At 54.8% G+C, this 19,230-nt stretch overlaps 1 protein-coding gene across 7 annotated transcripts in view; it reads right to left on the bottom strand.

Moving 5' to 3' along the window:
* The window catches only part of ATG13 (autophagy related 13), a 93,237-nt gene that overhangs the window by 48,250 nt on the left and 25,757 nt on the right, over window positions 1-19,230 (bottom strand). The window lies entirely within an intron of this gene.

A 19,230-nucleotide genomic window follows, 5' to 3' on the forward strand; every position in this document is an offset into this window, starting at 1 on the left:
GCTACCGACCGAGGCCGCAAGTCATGAGGAAGCCGCCTTGGAAGCGGGTTTTCAGACTGTCGCTTTTTTGGGGCGAGACTGAGCCCGCTAAGAATCTTAGCTCCTCTAATCCTTTTGAGTCCACATTGGACGAGGAAAAAAGGGACCTGCCCGAGCCTCGAAAAAACCGAAAACCCCGACTGCCTCTTGCTCTGTTGGGGTTTGTTGTGTCCGGGCTGAGGAAAGGATGAATCCTTACCTCTGGACTGTTTAATGGTTACATCCAACGCTCACCAAACAGTCGGTCAGCAGAGAAAGGCAACTGGTTAGGCAACCTTTTTTGGAAGCAGATCTGCCTTCCATTCACTTAACGCGTAGACCAGGCTCTGCTTAAAAACACGGAGTAGCGGAGGCTACCGCCGCACGGTTCGCAGAGTCCAGGACAACCTGAATCGCGTAAGAAACAAATGCAGACATTTGAGAGGTTAAGGATGCCACCTGCGGCACAGATGTACGTGTAACCGTATCAATCTGTGTAAGGCAAGCTGAAATAGCTTGGAGTGCCCCAAGGGAGAGAATGCCGGAGCCAACGCCGACAGCCTCATAGATGGCTTTCGACCAGAGATCCATCTGTCTGTCAGCAGCATCTTTGATTTTGCAGTTCCATCTCCCACTGCAACTATGGATCTAGCTACAAGCCTAGAGATTGGAGGATGCCGCTCGGGACATTGGGTCCAGTCCTTGACCAAGTCAGGGGACAGGGATAACATGTATCCTAAGCCGTTTGGGGAAGCGCATATCTGGATAAGCGTGGTGTTCCTGGACTGCCTCTCTGAAGGCAGAGTGGTCCAGAAAAATACATGAAGCTGACTCCTCCACTGGAGGAGCTGTGAGAAATAACCCACATTCTATAGATGGACGCTATAAGATTATTTACTATGGCGTCACAATCAGGTGTATCCAGATTGAGAGCGGTCTCAGGATCAGAATCCTGAGCCGCTACTTCCGCCTCATTACACAGCGAGCCCTTCTGTTAGGACCCTGAGAAACCGAGGCCGCTGATAGCGAGCCCACTTAGGCTGTCTGGGACTGACGTCCTTGCAGAGCCGTGACTCTGGGATGCCTGTTAGTTATTCACACTGAGGGGGGCCATGGATCAGTGATTCAACAGTGCCCATATTGTGAGAGACATGTCCGGACTGCTAGGCTTCTAGTATCATAGCCATAGTCTCAGAAAAACTGTCAGTAAATACTGCAGACACCGTCCTCATCCCCTGGCCATTAGTGCATATAATGGGAGTCTATGTGACCTGCCGGCCGTATAGCCGTACATGCTGTACCAGCTGTATAGAAAAACATGTGGTTCTGCACTTTTGTTTTACACAGAGAATATGCTGATAACTCCTCCGCCTAATCCAGGAGGGTATATACAACGTGCGACCAAACAGTGCAATGTATATAGTACAAGCATATCTATAAGTGCACTTCTGCACTAGTGGGGTTAGCACCACAGGTGCTGCTTAACGCCTGTTGCAGCGATTGTGTGACTATCAGAATGCCAGGGTCTTCCACACTTGTCTCTGTATCGTACAGAAACTGACACTAATGGCTGCCGGTGTCCTTGTAGAGAAGGAAGCCGTGGGCGTGCCTGAGAAAGTGCGGGAATCCGGATTCACAGTGCACACAGTGAGAGGGGTGGAGTATGCAAAACATACTCCAGCTCTCAGCGCTGCTCTATGCAGCGTCACGCCCCTACCCTGACTGTCAGGGCTGTGGGCGGTAACGAAGGGAGACTAGGCCCAGAAGCCGGGGACTCGAGTTAACAGCGCGGCCGCCGTAAAAGCGCGGGCCGCGCTGAAGTCCCCGGCGCACCACAAGTGCCAGCCGCGCCGCCGTTCCAGCGGCCGGCGCGACCGATTCATAAAAGTGGCCAGCGTCCCGCCCCTCTCCTGACTGGCAGGTCTGGGGGCGGGAACGAACGGAAGCAGGCCGCAAAAGCCGGGGACTCTAGTTATCAGCGCGGCCGCCGTAAAAGCGCGGGCCGCGCTGAAGTCCCCGGCGCACCACAAGTGCCAGCCGCGCCGCTGCCAGCGGCCGGCGCGACCGATTACTGGAAGCGGCCAGCGTCCCGCCCCTCTCCTGACTGGCAGGTCTGGGGGCGGGAACGAACGGAAACAGGCCGCAAAAGCCGGGGACTCTAGTTATCAGCGCGGCCGCCGTAAAAGCGCAGGCCGCGCTGAAGTCCCCGGCGCACTACAAGTGCCAGCCGCGCCGCAGTCCCAGCGGCCGGCGCGACCAGTTCCCATAAATGAGCCTGCTTCAGCGAGGCTGAATGAGGCCATGGCACAGGCGCCGCAGCGCTGATGTCCCCTGGCGCACTACAACACCCAGCATGCTGCGGTGTGAGCGCCAAATGCACGGGGACACAGAGTACCTTGAGGAAGCAGGGCCATGTCCCTGATGTACTCCGCTCCATCCAGCATCTTCTCCAGGGGCTGTAGATGGAGCACGGTCTCAGTGCCTGGAGACCGGTAAATCCCACTTCACCCAGAGCCCTGTAAAAAGGGATGGGGAAGGAATCAGCATGTGGGCTCCTGCCGCCGTACCCGCAATGGGTACCTCAACCTTACAAACACCTCCGACACAGTGGGGTGAGAAGGGAGCATGCTGGGGACACTATATGTGTCCTCTTTTCTTCCATCCGACATAGTCAGCAGCTGCTGCTGACTAAAAAGTGGAGCTATGCGTGGATGTGTTGCCTCCTTCGCACAAAGCACAAAACTGGTGAGCCAGTGATCCCACTGGGGGTGTATAGCCAGAAGGGGAGGGGCCTTACACTTTTAAGTGTAATACTTTGTGTGGCCTCCAGAGGCAATAGCTATACACCCAATTGTCTGGGTCTCCCAATGGAGCGACAAAGAAATGGGGGCCGATGTGGCTGCCTACTGCCGTTCGTGTGAAACCTGTCAGAGAGTGGGGAAGGCGGGGCCACGCCCCAAAGCCCCACTAGTATCTCTGCCAATCATCGATGAGCCTTTCAGGAGGGTGGCTGTGGATCTGGTCGGCCCGCTGGCCATCCCCAGCAGCTCCGGGAAACGCTTCCTACTGACGGTAGTGGACTATGCCACCCGGTACCCAGAAGCAGTGGCCTTGTCGTCCATTCGGGCTGACAAGGTGGCCACCGCATTGCTGGAGATTTTCTCCCGAGTGGGTTTTCCCCAGGAAATGCTCACTGACCGGGGGACCCAATTCATGTCCCAGCTGATGGAGGCCCTCTGTAAGCAAGTCCAGGTGCGACATCTGGTGGCCAGCCCGTACCATCCACAGACTAATGGCCTGTGCGAGCGGTTCAATGGCACCTTAAAGCAGATGCTTAAGATGTTGGTCGACTCCCATGGGCGTGACTGGGAGCGGTATCTCCCACACCTGTTATTTGCTTACCGGGAGGTTCCACAGGCCTCAACAGGATTCTCACCGTTTGAGCTCCTGTACGGGCGACGTGTGCGGGGCCCCCTGGCTCTGGTGAAAGAGGCTTGGGAAGGGGATTTGGCCACCCCTGGAGTGTCGGTTATCGAGTATGTCATGCGCTTCCGGGACAAAATGCAGGCCTTGACGCAACTGGTACACGACAATATGGCTCAAGCCCAGGCCGATCAGAAGCGTTGGTACGACCAGAACGCTTGTGAGAGGACCTACCAAGTGGGTCAAAAGGTGTGGGTACTGGTCCCCGTACCACAGGACAAGCTTCAGGCAGCCTGGGAAGGCCCATACCTCGTGTACCAGCAGCTCAACCCTGTAACGTACCTGGTCACCCTGGACCCTGCCCGTGGACGGCGGAAGCCCTTCCATGTGAACATGATGAAGGCACATCATGAGCGGGAGGCATGTGCGCTCCCCGTGTGCAACCTGCCCGAGGAGGGAGAAGCGGAAACCCTCTTGGATATGCTAGCCCAGGTTAGGGCAGGCGGATCCATTGAGGATGTGGAGGTTGGCCACCAGCTCTTGGAGGACCAACGGTCCCAGCTGTGGGCCACCCTACACCCCTTCCGGGGGTTGTTTACCAACCAGCCCGGAAGGACTGACTTGGCTGTCCATCACGTGGACACTGGGGATCATCCCCCGATCCGGCGTTCAGCATATCGGGTCTCCCTGGAGGTGCAGCAACACATGCGCCAGGAGATTGACGAGATGCTGAAGCTGGGGGTGATCCAGGCATCCAACAGCGCTTGGGCCTCGCCTGTAGTCCTCGTCCCTAAGAAGGACCGAACCACTCGGTTCTGCGTGGACTACAGGGGGCTCAATGCTGTCACGGTCGCCGATGCGTACCCAATGCCACGCATCGATGACCTGCTCGATCAGTTGGCCGGGGCTCAGTACCTGACCATCATGGACCTGAGCCGGGGATATTGGCAGATCCCCCTGACTCGCAAGGCCAGGGAACGCTCTGCCTTTATTACCCCATTTGGACTATACGAGTCCACGGTGATGCCATTCGGGATGAGGAATGCCCCTGCCACTTTCCAGCGGATGGTCAACACCCTGCTCAAGGGACTTGAAGGGTACGCGGCCGCGTACCTGGATGACATTGCCGTCTTCAGTCCCACCTGGGAGGACCACCTAGAGCATCTAGCACAGGTGCTCAGGCGGATCCACCGGGCAGGTTTGACCATCAAGCCGGGAAAGTGTCAGCTGGCCATGAGCGAGGTCCAGTACCTCGGTCACCGGGTAGGTGGGAGAACACTGAAGCCCGAGCCTGAGAAAGTGGAAGCCATCGCATCCTGGCCCACCCCCAGGACCAAGAAGCAGGTGATGTCCTTCTTGGGGACCGCTGGGTACTATAGGAGGTTTGTTCCATGCTATAGTAGCCTGGCAAAGCCCTTGACGGACCTCACCAAGAAGAAGCTGCCCTCTGCAGTCGATTGGACAATGGACTGCGAGACAGCCTTCCGGGCCCTAAAGGACGCCCTGTCCAGCCCGCCCGTGCTACAGGCAGCCGACTTCACGCGGCCGTTTGTAGTACAGACCGACGCCAGTGACTTCGGCCTCGGTGCGGTGCTCAGCCAGGTGGACTCTGCGAGCCAAGAGCACCCAGTCTTGTACCTGAGCAGGAAGCTGTTACCAAGGGAAGTTGCCTATTCCACGATGGAGAAGGAGTGCCTGGCCATAGTGTGGGCCCTGCAGCGTCTGCAACCCTATCTATACGGGCGCCACTTCATCGTGGAGACGGACCACAATCCCCTCAGCTGGTTGCACACCGTCTCTGGGACGAATGGGCGATTGCTGCGATGGAGCCTTGCGCTCCAGCAATACAACTTCACCATTCGCCACAAAAGGGGCCGTGACCACGGTAACGCAGACGGGCTGTCCCGACAAGGAGAGGTCGCGGACGGGCGCACGGGGGAACACCGGAGTGTGCTGCCCCCTAGCGCCCTCAAAAGGGGGGAGGTGTGAGGTAAATCCGGAGATATGACGATAAATCATGATATTCAAGTATGTCAGGAAGCCCTCTCCTGGTGTCACCCCCCCTTTCCTTCACACAACTGGTTTAGCAACAAATCCCATGGCCATGTCCTGTGATATGGAGATGAGGTGGTGTGGGAACAATGGACACAGGATGACTCCCTGCCGTCACCCTGTAACAAGAGTTGTATCTCATTAGCAAGGCTATGGAAATAGCCAGACAGAACGACTCCAGTAAAAAATGGTTCATATCTCGCAAGCCATATTTCCGATAAATATGGCAACCATAAAAATGGTGTCTCCGCATGTGGACGATGCCGGCACACCCTTTTTATGGGAGCAGGACATTGGGAAATGCCCCAGGCGTGATATCAGCCAATGGGGAACTGGCAGACAGGTCATGAGTCCCCTCGTTCTGTAGCTAAATTCATAACTGTCACAATGAGAGCATTGGCGTCCGCCTACGACGCTCCCAGGCAAAGTTATAGCCAAAATCCCCTTTGCTGGATAATTCTGATCCATGCAGGGGGAGTGGCAGTGCTTCCCTGTGAGGTCACTAAGGTAGGAGGGGACCTGGATCTGCCCAGGTTGATAACCCTACTTCGGCCATTTTCCAGCGTTCTTTCGCTGGGGGCACGTGTAGGAAACATCTGTGGGAGTTCCTGGAAACCTGGTTTACAGCGCCCCCCTGTGGCCAGACGCACAAGGTAACTGATTGAATTGCATACCTGTTGTAAACCATGCTTTATCTGTAACTGTACTCTGACATATGTATATTCTGTAGATTCCCTATTGTATATATTGTAGTTTCTAGTGTGCTTTAGGCTGATTAAATTATATAATTAATCTTGGGCTGTTCTGTTATCTCGATCTTGAATCCCACGTCTGTGTGTTTGGCTAATAGTTACCGTAAATCGGTTGGTGGCAGCGAATTGTGCCAAGGATTATTGTGGGGAGGCCAGTGAGATTCGGGGAGATTTTATATATTCCGCCCGCGGAGGTCGGGGGAATATATACCTTACTCTCACCGGGGACCCTTCAATAATCGGCACAAGTAGTATAGCGGCCTCCTTGCTTATTGTCGGGCAATTCCATAATTGGCCTGACTATAAGAGGGGCGCTAGAGAGCGCGTCACGTGCTCTGTCTGTCGGTCGGGAGGTATAAAGGAGGGGTGACCCCCACTTGTTACCCCCCGATTGTGACGTACTGGTAGCCAGCGCGGGGGATTTCTGAGTGACCCCCCCGGTGGTTTGTGACACCACCTTAGGAAGAAAGTTCGGAGTCGGACGGAGAACTACCTTGTCTTGGTGAAAAACCAAAAAAGGTGACTCCGAAGAGAGCGCGGCCAAGTCAGAGACTCTCCTGAGAGAAGTTATGGCCACCAGAAAGACGACTTTCTGTGAAAGTCGAAACAAAGAAACTTCCCTAAGAGGCTCAAAGGGGGGTTTCTGTAAGGCCGTGAGGACCAGATTAAGGTCCCAGGGATCCAAAGGCCGCCGGTAAGGAGGAATGATGTGAGATGCGCCCTGCATAAAGGTGCGCACCTGAGCCAGTCGGGCGATACGCCGCTGAAAGAACACTGACAGAGCCGAGACCTGTCCCTTGAGGGAATTGAGGGATAGTCCTAGCTGCAGACCGGACTGCAGAAAGGACAGGAGGGTTGGCAAGGAAAAAGGCCAAGGAGCATGGCCGGAAGAACGACACCAGGACAGGAAAATTTTCCAAGTCCTGTGATAGATCTTGGCGGAGGAAGACTTACGGGCCCGAGTCATAGTGGAGATGACTTCGGGAGGAATGCCGGAAGCCGTCAGGATCCAGGACTCAAGAGCCACGCCGTCAATCTGAGAGCCGCAGAATTATGGCGGAAAAACGGACCTTGAGAGAGAAGGTCTGGGCGGTCCGGGAGATGCCACGGCACCTCTACGGACAGACGGAGCAGGTCTGGGTACCAAGCTCGCCTGGGCCAGTCTGGGGCGATGAGTATGACCCGACGGCCCTCCATTCTGATCTTGCGCAGGACTCTGGGCAAGAGAGCTAGAGGGGGAAACACGTAAGCCAGACGAAACTGGGACCAATCCTGAACCAGCGCGTCCGCTGCAAAGGCCTGAGGATCGTGGGAGCGAGCCACGTAAACCGGGACCTTGTTGTTGTGCCGGGATGCCATTAGATCCACTTCCGGTGTGCCCCACTTGCGGCAGATCGACCGGAACACTGCCTGATGCAGAGCCCACTCGCCGCTGTCCACGGTTTGACGACTGAGATAATCTGCCTCCCAGTTTTCCACGCCTGGGATATGGACTGCAGATATGGTGGACTTGGAGTCCTCCGTCCACTGAAGGATGCGTTGAACCTCCAACATTGCCAGGTGGCTGCGAGTCCCGCCCTGGTGATTGATGTAGGCAACTGCTGTCGCGTTGTCTGACTGGACTCGAATGTGCTTGCCCGCCAACAGGTGGTGAAAGGCTACGAGAGCTAGGAGCACAGCTCTGATTTCCAGCACATTGATCGAGAGGGCTGATTCGGACGGAGTCCAAATGCCCTGTGCTCGGTGGTGGAGACATACCGCTCCCCAGCCGGGCAGACTGGCATCCGTGGTGAGGATCACCCAGGACGGGGCCAGGAAGGAGCGTCCCTGAGACAGAGAGAGAGGCCGAAGCCACCACTGAAGAGAGCTCCTTGTCTGTGGCGACAGAGCCACCAACCTGTGCAAGGAAGAAGTCCGCTTGTCCCAACAGCGGAGAATGTCCAGCTGCAGAGGACGCAGATGGAACTGGGCAAAGGGAACCGCTTCCATTGACGCCACCATCTGACCCAGCACCTGCATAAGGTGCCTGATGGAATGACGGCGGGGCCTCAACAGAGAGCGCACCGCCAGATGGAGGGACTGCTGCTTGACTAAGGGCAGCTTCACAAGTGCCGGCAGAGTCTCGAATTGCATCCCTAGGTACGTGAGTTGTTGGGTCGGGGTCAGAGTGGACTTGGGCAGATTGACAAGCCACCCGAATTGAACAAGAGTGGCGAGAGTGAGCGAGACACTCCGCTGACAGTCTGCGCTGGATGAAGCCTTGACAAGAAGGTCGTCCAGGTAAGGAATCACTGCCAACCCCTGGAGGTGCAGAACCGCAACCACTGCTGCCATGACCTTGGTGAATACCCGAGGGGCCGTGGCTAACCAGAAGGGGAGAGCCACGAATTGGAAATGTTCCTCTCCGATTGCAAAACGTAGCCAACGCTGGTGCGAAACTGCAATTGGCACATGCAGATAGGCATCTCTGATGTCGATGGATGCCAGGAAATCCCCTTGGGTCATTGAGGCAATGACTGATCGCAGAGACTCCATGCGAAAATGCCGCACCTGAACATGCTTGTTGAGAAGCTTGAGGTCCAGGATGGGCCGGAAGGAACCGTCCTTTTTGGGGACTAGGAAGAGATTTGAATAGAAACCTCTGAACCGTTCCCTGGCGGGAACCGGTACAATTACTCCGTTGGCCTGCAAGGATGCCACGGCCTGAGAGAAGGCGGCGGCCTTGGAGCAGGGGGGAGTTGACAGAAAAAATCTGTTTGGCGGGCTGGAAGAAAACTCTATCCTGTAGCTGTGGGAGATGATATCCCGCACCCACTGGTCGGAGACGTGTTGAAACCACACGTCGCCAAAGTGGGAGAGCCTGCCACCGACCAAGGACGTTGCTGGCTCGGCCAGATAGTCAAGAGGAGGCTGCCTTGGTGGCAAGCAGCTCCTGCGGACCCTTGTGGACGCGGCTTCTTGCGCCAGGTGGGCTTCTGGTCCTTGGCAGAGTTAGTGGACGAGGCCGAGGGCTTAGAGGATGACCAGTTAGAGGAACGAAAGGAACGAAACCTCGACTGGTTCCTGCCCTGGACAGGTTTCCTGGCTTTAGTCTGTGGCAAGGAAGTACTCTTCCCGCCAGTAGCCTCCTTAATAATTTCATCCAGCTGTTCACCGAACAGCCTGGACCCAGCAAATGGGAGCCCAGCAAGGAACTTCTTTGAGGAAGCATCCGCCTTCCACTCACGAAGCCACAAGATCGTGCGGATAGCGAGGGAATTAGCCGAAGCCACCGCAGTGCGGTGAGAGGCCTCCAGCATGGCAGACATGGCGTAGGCTGAAAAGGCTGAAGCCTGGGAAGTTAAAGCAACCAATTCAGGCATAGAGTCCCTAGTGAGGGTATGCATCTCCTCCAGAGAAGCAGAGATGGCTTTGAGAGCCCACACTGCTGCAAAAGATGGGGAGAACGAGGCCCCTGTCGCCTCATAAACAGATTTGGCCAGATGGTCAATCTGGCGGTCAGTGGAATCCTTAAGTGAGGTGCCATCAGCCACAGATACAACTGTCTGGGCTGAGAGTCTAGACACCGGAGGGTCTACCTTTGGGGAGTGAGACCACTCCTTGACCACCTCTGGTGGAAAAGGAAAACGGTCATCAGAACTACGCTTAGGAAAGCGTTTGTCAGGACAGGCTCTGGGCTTGGACACAGCGGCCTGAAAACTGGAGTGGTTAAAGAACACACTCCTTGTTCTCTTAGGCAAAGTAAACTGGTGCTTTTCTGACAGAGAGGGTTGCTCCTCTGATACTGGCGGATTGAGGTCCAGTACAGTATTAATGGACGCAATCAAATCACTAACATCTGCATCCCCCTCAGTCAGATCAATGGGGCACATGGAGGTAGCGTCCGAGCCCCCAGTAAAGACATCCTCCTCGTCCTGCGAATCGGCTCGTGAATCGGAGCAGCGGGACGAGGAAGGAGAGGGGACCCTGCGTCTCCTCTTAGGAGGACGGGGTCTGGGAGCAGGTGAAGAATCCTCTGTGAGCTCTGGAGAGCGAGCTGAAGCAGCAGAGGCGCCCTGAGAAGGGGGCTGATGCATGCTCAGCAGAGTCCGGGACAACTCTCCCATGGAGTCAGCAAAGGACTGGGAGATAGACTTAGAAAACAATTCTACCCAAGCCGGGGGTTCAGCCACCGGGGCCGGAGCAGCCTGAGGGACCACTGGCGAGACTCCAGGCTGATGCACCACCATGTTAGAGCAGGCATCACAATGTGGATATGTGCTCGGTTCAGGCAGTACGAGCTTACATGCAGTGCATATTGAGTACAGCCTTGCAGCCTTGCTCCTAGTGTGAGACATGCTGCTGAGGTGGGGGCTCTGCAGTAAGAACACACTCCTTCAGAATGACCCCCAGAGAGTGTATAATAAAGTCCACAACCAGAGGTTGTGGCTTACCAGACCCGATTTGTGTGCCCTCCGGATCCCACAGCTCAGACCCCCAGACAGGTTGCAGAGATGCAGCAGCCAGCGCCGATCAGTGTGAGAACGCTGATAAAATGGCGCCGGAGTGAGGAGGGGGGGCGGGGCCTAGTCCAAGAGCGGGAACCGGAGGGCCAAGGGGATATACAGGGGAGGGAAACATCTCCTCAGAGAGGAGTGTCCTCCCCTCTGCTGAACGGCCGGTGGGCGGCGCCGCACTGTCCCTCTGCATGACTGACATGCAGGGGCAGTGAAACCGAAAGTAGGCCGCAGCTGAAGCCGGGGACTAGATTTTACAAAGCGGCCGGCGAGCAGGCACCCTCGGCGCGGTTCTCAGGGGAAAACCAGTGAACCGGCCGGAAATGTCACCAAAATAACTAACACACTCTCCCCAACAATAAAAATGCAAGTGACCCCCTGACAATAACGTCTCAAATACTTAGCTTGAGAGACGCAAGGCCAGGTCCCTGAGGAATGAGTGCTCCGTCCGGCAGGGTCCTGAGATGGCTGCGGATGGAGACCGGTCTCCTGCAAAGCAGTGAGAACCGTGCTGGCTCCCACTTCAAGCCAGAGCCCGAGGGATGGTGAAGGAGCGCGGCATGTAAGGCTCCAGACTTGAAATCAACCTCAACAGCACCGCCGACACTGTGGGGTGAGAAGGGACATGCCGGGGGTCCAGCTTGGACCCGCTTTTCTTCCAACTCTTTAAAATCAAAAATCAGATGAGAATGCATGTGTGATCCTCCTGAACACAAAGCATTGAACTGGCTATATTTGGTTATCCAGGGGGTGTATATGCTAGGAGGGAGGAGCTACACTTTTTAGTGTAGTACTTTGTGTGTCCTCCGGAGGCAGAAGCTATACACCCATGGTCTGGGTCTCCCATAAGGAACGATGAAGAAAAGAAACCGTAAAGCAAGAACAAAGATGAGAACAAAGATGAAAACGAAGGGAATTTTGTTACTTACCGTAAATTCCTTTTCTTCTAGCTCTTATTGGGAGACCCAGACGATTGGGGTATAGCTACTGCCCTCTGGAGGCCACACAAAGCACTACACTAAAAGTGCAAGGCCCCTCCCTCTCTGGCTATACCCCCCCGTGGTATCACGGGTACTCCAGTTTTAGTGCCAAAGCAAGAAGGAGGAAGCCAACAACTGGTTTAAACAAATTAACTCCGAGTAACATCGGAGAACTGAAAAACCGTTCAACATGAACAACATGTGTACCCGCAAACAGCAAAAACAATCCCGAAGGACAACAGGGCGGGTGCTGGGTCTCCCAATAAGAGCTAGAAGAAAAGGAATTTACGGTAAGTAACAAAATTCCCTTCTTCTTCAGCGCTCTATTGGGAGACCCAGACGATTGGGACGTCCAAAAGCTGTCCCTGGGTGGGTAAAGAAATACCTCATGTTAGAGCTGCAAAACAGCCCCCCCCTACGGGGATGTCACTGCCGCCTGCAGGACTCTTCTACCTAAGCTGGCATCCGCCGAAGCATAGGTATGCACCTGATAATGCTTGGTGAACGTGTGCAGACTCGACCAGGTAGCCGCCTGACACACCTGTTGAGCCGAAGCCTGGTGCCGTAATGCCCAGGACGCACCTACGGCTCTGGTTGAGTGGGCTTTTAGCCCTGAAGGAACCGGAAGCCCAGCAGAACGGTAGGCCTCTATAATTGGTTCTTTGATCCATCGAGCCAAGGTGGCTTTAGAAGCCTGCAACCCCTTGCGCGGACCGGCGACAAGGACAAAAAGTGCATCGGAACGGCGCATGGGCGCCGTGCGGGAAATGTAGATCCTGAGTGCTCTCACCAGATCTAGCAAACGCAAGTCCCTTTCATACCGGTGAACCGGATGAGGATAAAAGGAAGGCAATGATATATCCTGATTAAGATGAAACGAGGATACGACCTTAGGGAGAAACTCCGGAATGGGGCGCAGCACAACCTTGTCCTGGTGGAACACCAAGAAGGGAGCCTTGGATGACAGAGCAGCCAGCTCAGACACTCGCCGAAGCGATGTGATCGCAACAAGAAACGCCACTTTCTGTGACAGGCGAGAAAAAGAAACTTCTTTGAGAGGCTCGAAGGGCGGCTTCTGGAGAGCCACTAGTACCCTGTTCAGATCCCATGGATCCAACGGCCGCTTGTACGGGGGCACAATATGACAGACCCCCTGCAGGAACGTGCGCACCTTAGGAAGACGTGCTAGACGCTTCTGAAAAAACACGGATAGTGCCGAGACTTGCCCTTTAAGGGAGCCGAGCGACAAGCCCTTTTCCAACCCTGATTGCAGGAAAGATAGAAAAGTGGGCAATGCAAATGGCCAGGGAGACACTCCCTGAGCAGAGCACCAGGTTAAGAAAATCTTCCACGTTCTGTGGTAGATCTTAGCAGAAGTTGACTTCCTAGCTTGTCTCATTGTGGCTACCACTCCCTGGGATAATCCTGTTGACGATAGGATCCAGGACTCAATGGCCACACAGTCAGGTTCAGGGCCGCAGAATTCTGATGGAAAAAACGGCCCTTGAGACAGCAGGTCTGGACGGTCTGGAAGCGACCACGGTCGGCCGACCGTGAGATGCCACAGATCCGGATACCACGATCTCCTCGGCCAGTCTGGGGCGACGAGTATGATGCGGCTGCAATCGGATCTGATCTTGCGTAGTACTCTGGGCAAGAGTGCCAGAGGCGGGAATACATATGGGAGGCGGAAGTGCGACCAATCTTGCACCAAGGCGTCTGCCGCCAGCGCTCTTTGATCTCGCGACCGCGCCATGAATGCCGGGACCTTGTTGTTGTGCCGAGACGCCATTAGGTCGACGTCCGGCACTCCCCATCGGCGACAGATTTCCTGAAACACGTCCGGGTGAAGGGACCATTCCCCCGCGTCCATGCCCTGGCGACTGAGGAAGTCTGCTTCCCAGTTTTCTACGCCCGGGATGTGAACTGCGGATATGGTGGATGCTCTTTCCTCCACCCACATCAGAATGCGCCGGACTTCCTGAAAGGCTTGCCGGCTGCGCGTCCCTCCTTGGTGGTTGATGTATGCCACCGCTGTGGAGTTGTCCGATTGGATTCGGATCTGCTTTCCTTCCAGCCACTGTTGGAAGGCCAGTAGGGCAAGATACACTGCCCTGATTTCCAGAACATTGATCTGAAGGGTGGACTCCTGCTGAGTCCACGTCCCCTGAGCCCTGTGGTGTAGAAACACTGCTCCCCACCCCGACAGACTCGCATCTGTCGTGACTACTGCCCAGGATGGGGGCAGGAAGGATCTTCCCTGAGACAATGATGTGGGAAGGAGCCACCATTGCAGAGAGTCCTTGGCCGTCTGGGAAAGAGAGACTTTCCTGTCTAGGGAAGTCGTCTTCCCGTCCCATTGGCGGAGAATGTCCCATTGAAGTGGACGCAGATGAAACTGCGCAAAGGGAACTGCTTCCATGGCTGCCACCATCTTCCCTAGGAAGTGCATGAGGCGCCGTAAGGGGTGCGACTGGCCCTGAAGGAGCGATTGCACCCCTGTCTGTAGGGACCGCTGCTTGTTTAGCGGAAGCTTCACTCTCGCTGCTCGAGTATGAAACTCCATGCCAAGATACGTTAGTGACTGTGTCGGTGACAGATTTGACTTTGGAAAGTTGATGATCCATCCAAAAGTCTGGAGAGTCTCCAGCGTAGCCTGTAGACTGAGTTGGCATGCCTCTTGAGAGGGTGCCTTGACAAGTAGATCGTCTAGGTAAGGGATCACCGAGTGTCCCTGAGAGTGCAAGACTGCTACCACCGCCGCCATGACCTTGGTGAAGACCCGTGGGGCTGTCGCCAGACCAAATGGCAGAGCTACGAACTGAAAATGGTCGTCTCCTATCACAAAACGTAGAAAACGTTGATGTTCTGTAGCAATTGGCACGTGGAGATAAGCATCCTTGATGTCTATTGAGGCAAGGAAGTCTCCTTGAGACATTGAGGCAATGACAGAACTGAGGGTTTCCATCCGGAACCTCCTGGCGTGCACATGTTTGTTGAGCAGTTTTAGGTCCAGAACAGGACGGAATGAGCCGTCCTTTTTTGGCACCACAAAGAGATTGGAGTAAAACCCTCTCCCTTGTTCCTGAAACGGTACAGGAACCACTACTCCCTCCGCTCTTAGGGAGTCCACCGCCTGCCGCAGGACATCTACACGGTCTGGGTGTGGGGAGGTTCTGAAGAACCGAGCTGGAGGACGAGAACTGAACTCGATTCTGTACCCGCGCGACAAAATGTCCGTCACCCACCGGTCTTTGACCTGTGACATCCAAGTGTCGTAAAAGCGGGAGAGCCTGCCCCCGACCGGAGATGCGGAGGGAGGGGACTGGAAGTCATGAGGTAGCCGCTTTGGAAGCGGTTCCTCCATTTGCTTTCTTGAGGCGTGAATGAGCCCTCCAGGAATCTGAGTTTCTTTGCGTCCTCTGAGTCCCTTTGGACGAGGAGAATTGTGTTTTGCCCGAACCTCGAAAGGACTGAAACTTCTGCTGCCACTTTCTCTGCTGAGGTTTGCTTGATCTGGGCTGGGGTAAAGAGGAGTCTTTACCCTTGGACTGTTTAATGATGTCAGCCAGTGGCTCGCCAAACAGTCTTTCTCTAGACAAAGGCAAGCTGGTTAAACATTTTTTGGAACCAGCATCTGCTTTCCAGTCCTTTAACCACAATGCCCTGCGCAAAACTACCGAATTGGCAGACGCCATTGAGGTGCGGCTGGTAGATTCTAGGACCGCATTGATAGCGTAAGACGCAAACGCGGACATCTGCGAGGTAAGGGACGCCACTTGCGGCACCGCTGGATGTAAGATAGCATCCACTTTCGCTAAACCAGCTGAAATAGCTTGTAGCGCCCATACGGCTGCGAATGCTGGAGCAAACGACGCGCCGATAGCTTCATAGACAGATTTTAACCAAAGGTCCATCTGTCTGTCATTGGCATCTTTAAGTGAAGCGCCATCTTCCACTGCAACTATGGATCTAGCTGCAAGTTTGGAAATCGGGGGATCCACCTTTGGACACTGGGTCCAGCGCTTGACCACCTCAGGGGGGAAAGGATAACGTGTATCCTTAGAACGTTTAGAGAAACGCTTTTCTGGATGAGCATCGTGTTTCTGGATTGATTCTCTGAAGTCAGAGTGATCCAACAGAGCACTTAATTTACGCTTGGGATAGAGGAAACGAAATTTCTCCTGCTCTGCCGCTGCCTCTTCTGCTGAAGGGGTTGGGGGAGAAATATCTAACAGCCTATTGATGGCTGAGATAAGATCGTTTACCATGGCGTCCCCATCCGGGGTATCCAGATTGAGAGGGGTTCCAGGATTAGACTCCTGATCACTCTCTTCAGACACATCACAGGGAGACTGATTGCGCTGAGACCCTGAGCAGTGTGATGACGTTGAGGGTCTTTCCCAGCGAGCCCGCTTGGGGTGGCTGGGGCAATCATCTGAGTCATCATACTCATCCTGAGAGGCCGGGGACCCCCTTGCAGTCTGGATTAAATCCAACTGCGGAGGGTTAGAGGACATAGACCTCGCCGTGTCCATAGACTGAGCCCCAGGCATGGATTGCAAAGTTTCCAGGATTTTTGCCATAGTCACCGACATATTAACCGCAAAAACTGCAAAGTCTGACCCTGACACCGGGGCAGGACTTACAGGCGTCTCAGCCTGGGTCACTATCTCTCCTGACTCCGGCTGGCGAAGCAGCACCGGATCTGAGCATTGCACACAATGGGGGTCTTTGGAACCTGCTGGTAGAGCAGTCCCACAAGCAGCACACACAGTGCACACAGCCCTAGCCTTGGCAGCTTTGCGTCTTGTGGATGACATGCTGCTGCTTCCTCAGAGCGATCTGGGGTATTCAGCCAGGAAGCGACCTCACAGTGCAAGAAATCAATAAATCTCTATGTCCAGTGACACAATACACTAACATACACTGAGGCACTAGAGGGGCCAGCTGAAAAGCCGCTTACCGCCCGCTAAAGAGCGGGTGTGTGGTCTTCCAAAGCCCCTCAGTCTAGGTCTCCCAGAGCCTTGCGTCCTTCTTCCAGCCAGCCATGCATGTAATGGCTGCCGGCGTCCTGAGAGAGAAGGGGGGCGGGCCCTGGGCGTTCCTGACCAAGAGCGGGAAGCCTGCTCCCTCTGTGCCTAGTGTGAGGGCTGGAGCATGTAAATCAGGCTCCAGCCCTCCTCGCTGCCGTGAAACAGCGTCTCTCCCCTACCCTGATTGACAGGGTGGGGGCGGGAACGATCGGAGCTGCCGGCGTCCTAGGCCCAAAAGCCGGGGACTAGAGTTATAAACGCCGCCGCCGTAAAAGCGCGGTCGGCGTATCCCCGGCGCACCACAAGTCACAGCAGCGCCGCCCGGTCCAGTGAGGGTCGGCGCTGCGTTCCCAGAACACAAAGTCCCCCAGATGACTGTAGGAACACCAGCTCAGTGTACGGTCCCCGGCGCACTACAACACCCAGCCAGCCCGGAGTGTGTCTGTGCCTGCCGGGGACACAGAGTACCTGTATGATGCAGGGCCCGGTCCCTGATGGTACTCCTGCTCCGTATCCATCAGGTTCTGATGGGTCTGTGGATGGAGCCCGGCGACAGAGCTTTGAGGCCGGCAGGATCCCACTTCCACAGAACCCCCAAGGGGATGTGGAAGGAAAAACAGCATGTCAGGCTCCAGCCCTGTACCAGCAATAGGTACCTCAACCTTACAACACCATCCAGGGGTGAGAAGGGAGCATGCTGGGAACACTATATGTGTCCTCTTTTCTTCCATCCGAACTAGTCAGCAGCTACTGCTGACTAAAATCTGTGGAGCTATGCATGGAATGTCTGACCTCCTTCGCACACAAAGCTAAAACTGGAGTACCCGTGATACCACGGGGGGGGTATAGCCAGAGAGGGAGGGGCCTTGCACTTTTAGTGTAGTGCTTTGTGTGGCCTCCAGAGGGCAGTAGCTATACCCCAATCGTCTGGGTCTCCCAATAGAGCGCTGAAGAAAACAAACTTTATAGAAGGGCGGGTGCAGTGTTCCCCAATAAAGGCTCCGAGAAAGGGATTTTACAGTGAGTACCCAAAATCCTCTTTACTCTTTCGCTTCATTGGGGGGACATAGGAAACCATGGAACATCCAGAAGCCTTCCTGAGGGTGGGATAAGAAACAGGAATGGTATAAAGCCCGGATCAGGTCTAGGCCGGAGCTAGTGATCACTGCAGAACCTTCTGAAAATCACATCGGCCGAGGCTTAGGTGTGCACTCGTTAACATTTTGAGACGGTATGAACAGAGGACTAGGTGGCAGCTTTACCATGCTGTATCATAGAACTGGATAGTGTAGAGCCCAGGAAGCCCCCACTGCACAGGTGGAATAAGGCTCCGCTCTCGGTGGGGCGGCCTGTTCTGTGAACCATATGCATCCAGAATGCCAGAGAATATCCAACAGGTGATAGTGGCTTTGGCAGCAAGGAATCCTTATAACGGCCTTCTGGAGTCCCAAATAAAAAGTGTATATGTCTGAAGGAGGCCCTTCTGGAAAGATAGAGACGTAATGCCGTGACCAGATCCAACTTGTGAAGTGACTGTTCCCGAGGATGAGTTGGGGACGGACAGAAGGATGGAAGAATGATGTCCTCATGGGGAGAAAAGAAGGAACAGGGTGACAAACCAGGGAGAACGACAGGAGAATGCCACCATCTCAGAGAGGTGTTTGATGGAGGCGACAGACACCAGAAAGTCAACCTTCTAGGAGAAAAAAAGCGATGTCTCAAATGGGCTCAAAGGGAGGATCCTGAAGGACACGAAAACCAGATTGAGATTTCAGGGATCCACGGGAGGCCGATCTGGTGGGACAGAATGGGTTGCCCCCTGCATGTACATCTTGACCCAAGAGTGGGAGGCTGGGTTCCTCTGGAACAGAATGGACAGAGCCGAAACGAGTCCACAGAGAAAGCGAAGAGACAGGCCGGAATAGAGGCCCAATCATTGTTTGCAAGACCCAGTGCAAGAAACCCGTGTCTTCTCTTAGGACTGTGGTGTGAACAGCCATGCCATTAAAGAGAGAATGTGAACTCTTGTGGAAGAGCGGCCCTGAGACAGGAGGTCTGGGCTGTCCGGGAGCCTCCATGGGACGTCCACGAGAAGATTGACTACTAATGCATACAATGCTCTTCTGGGCCAGTCTGGCACCACGAGAATGACTGCTACTCCGTCTACTTTGATCCTCTTGATGAGACCAGGTATCATAGGTAATGATGGCAACAGATACGGCAGGTTGAACTGAGACCACGGAAAAACAGGAGCATCAGTGACTATCACTAAGGGATCGCAGGACCTGGAGACAAAGAGGAACCATATATAGGTACCATCAGGTTGACATTTTGAGTGCTCCACCTCAGATTTGATTGTAGCCCTCCTGATTCATAAACCATTCCCTTGAGGAGAGGCTTTCATGGCTTAAGAAGTCGGAGGTCCAGTTGTCCACACCAGGAATGTGTACCACCGAGACTGCCGGTATCCTGA

The sequence above is a fragment of the Anomaloglossus baeobatrachus genome, chromosome 10 (genome assembly GCF_048569485.1).
Source record: "Anomaloglossus baeobatrachus isolate aAnoBae1 chromosome 10, aAnoBae1.hap1, whole genome shotgun sequence".
Classification (NCBI taxonomy): Eukaryota; Metazoa; Chordata; class Amphibia; order Anura; family Aromobatidae; genus Anomaloglossus; species Anomaloglossus baeobatrachus.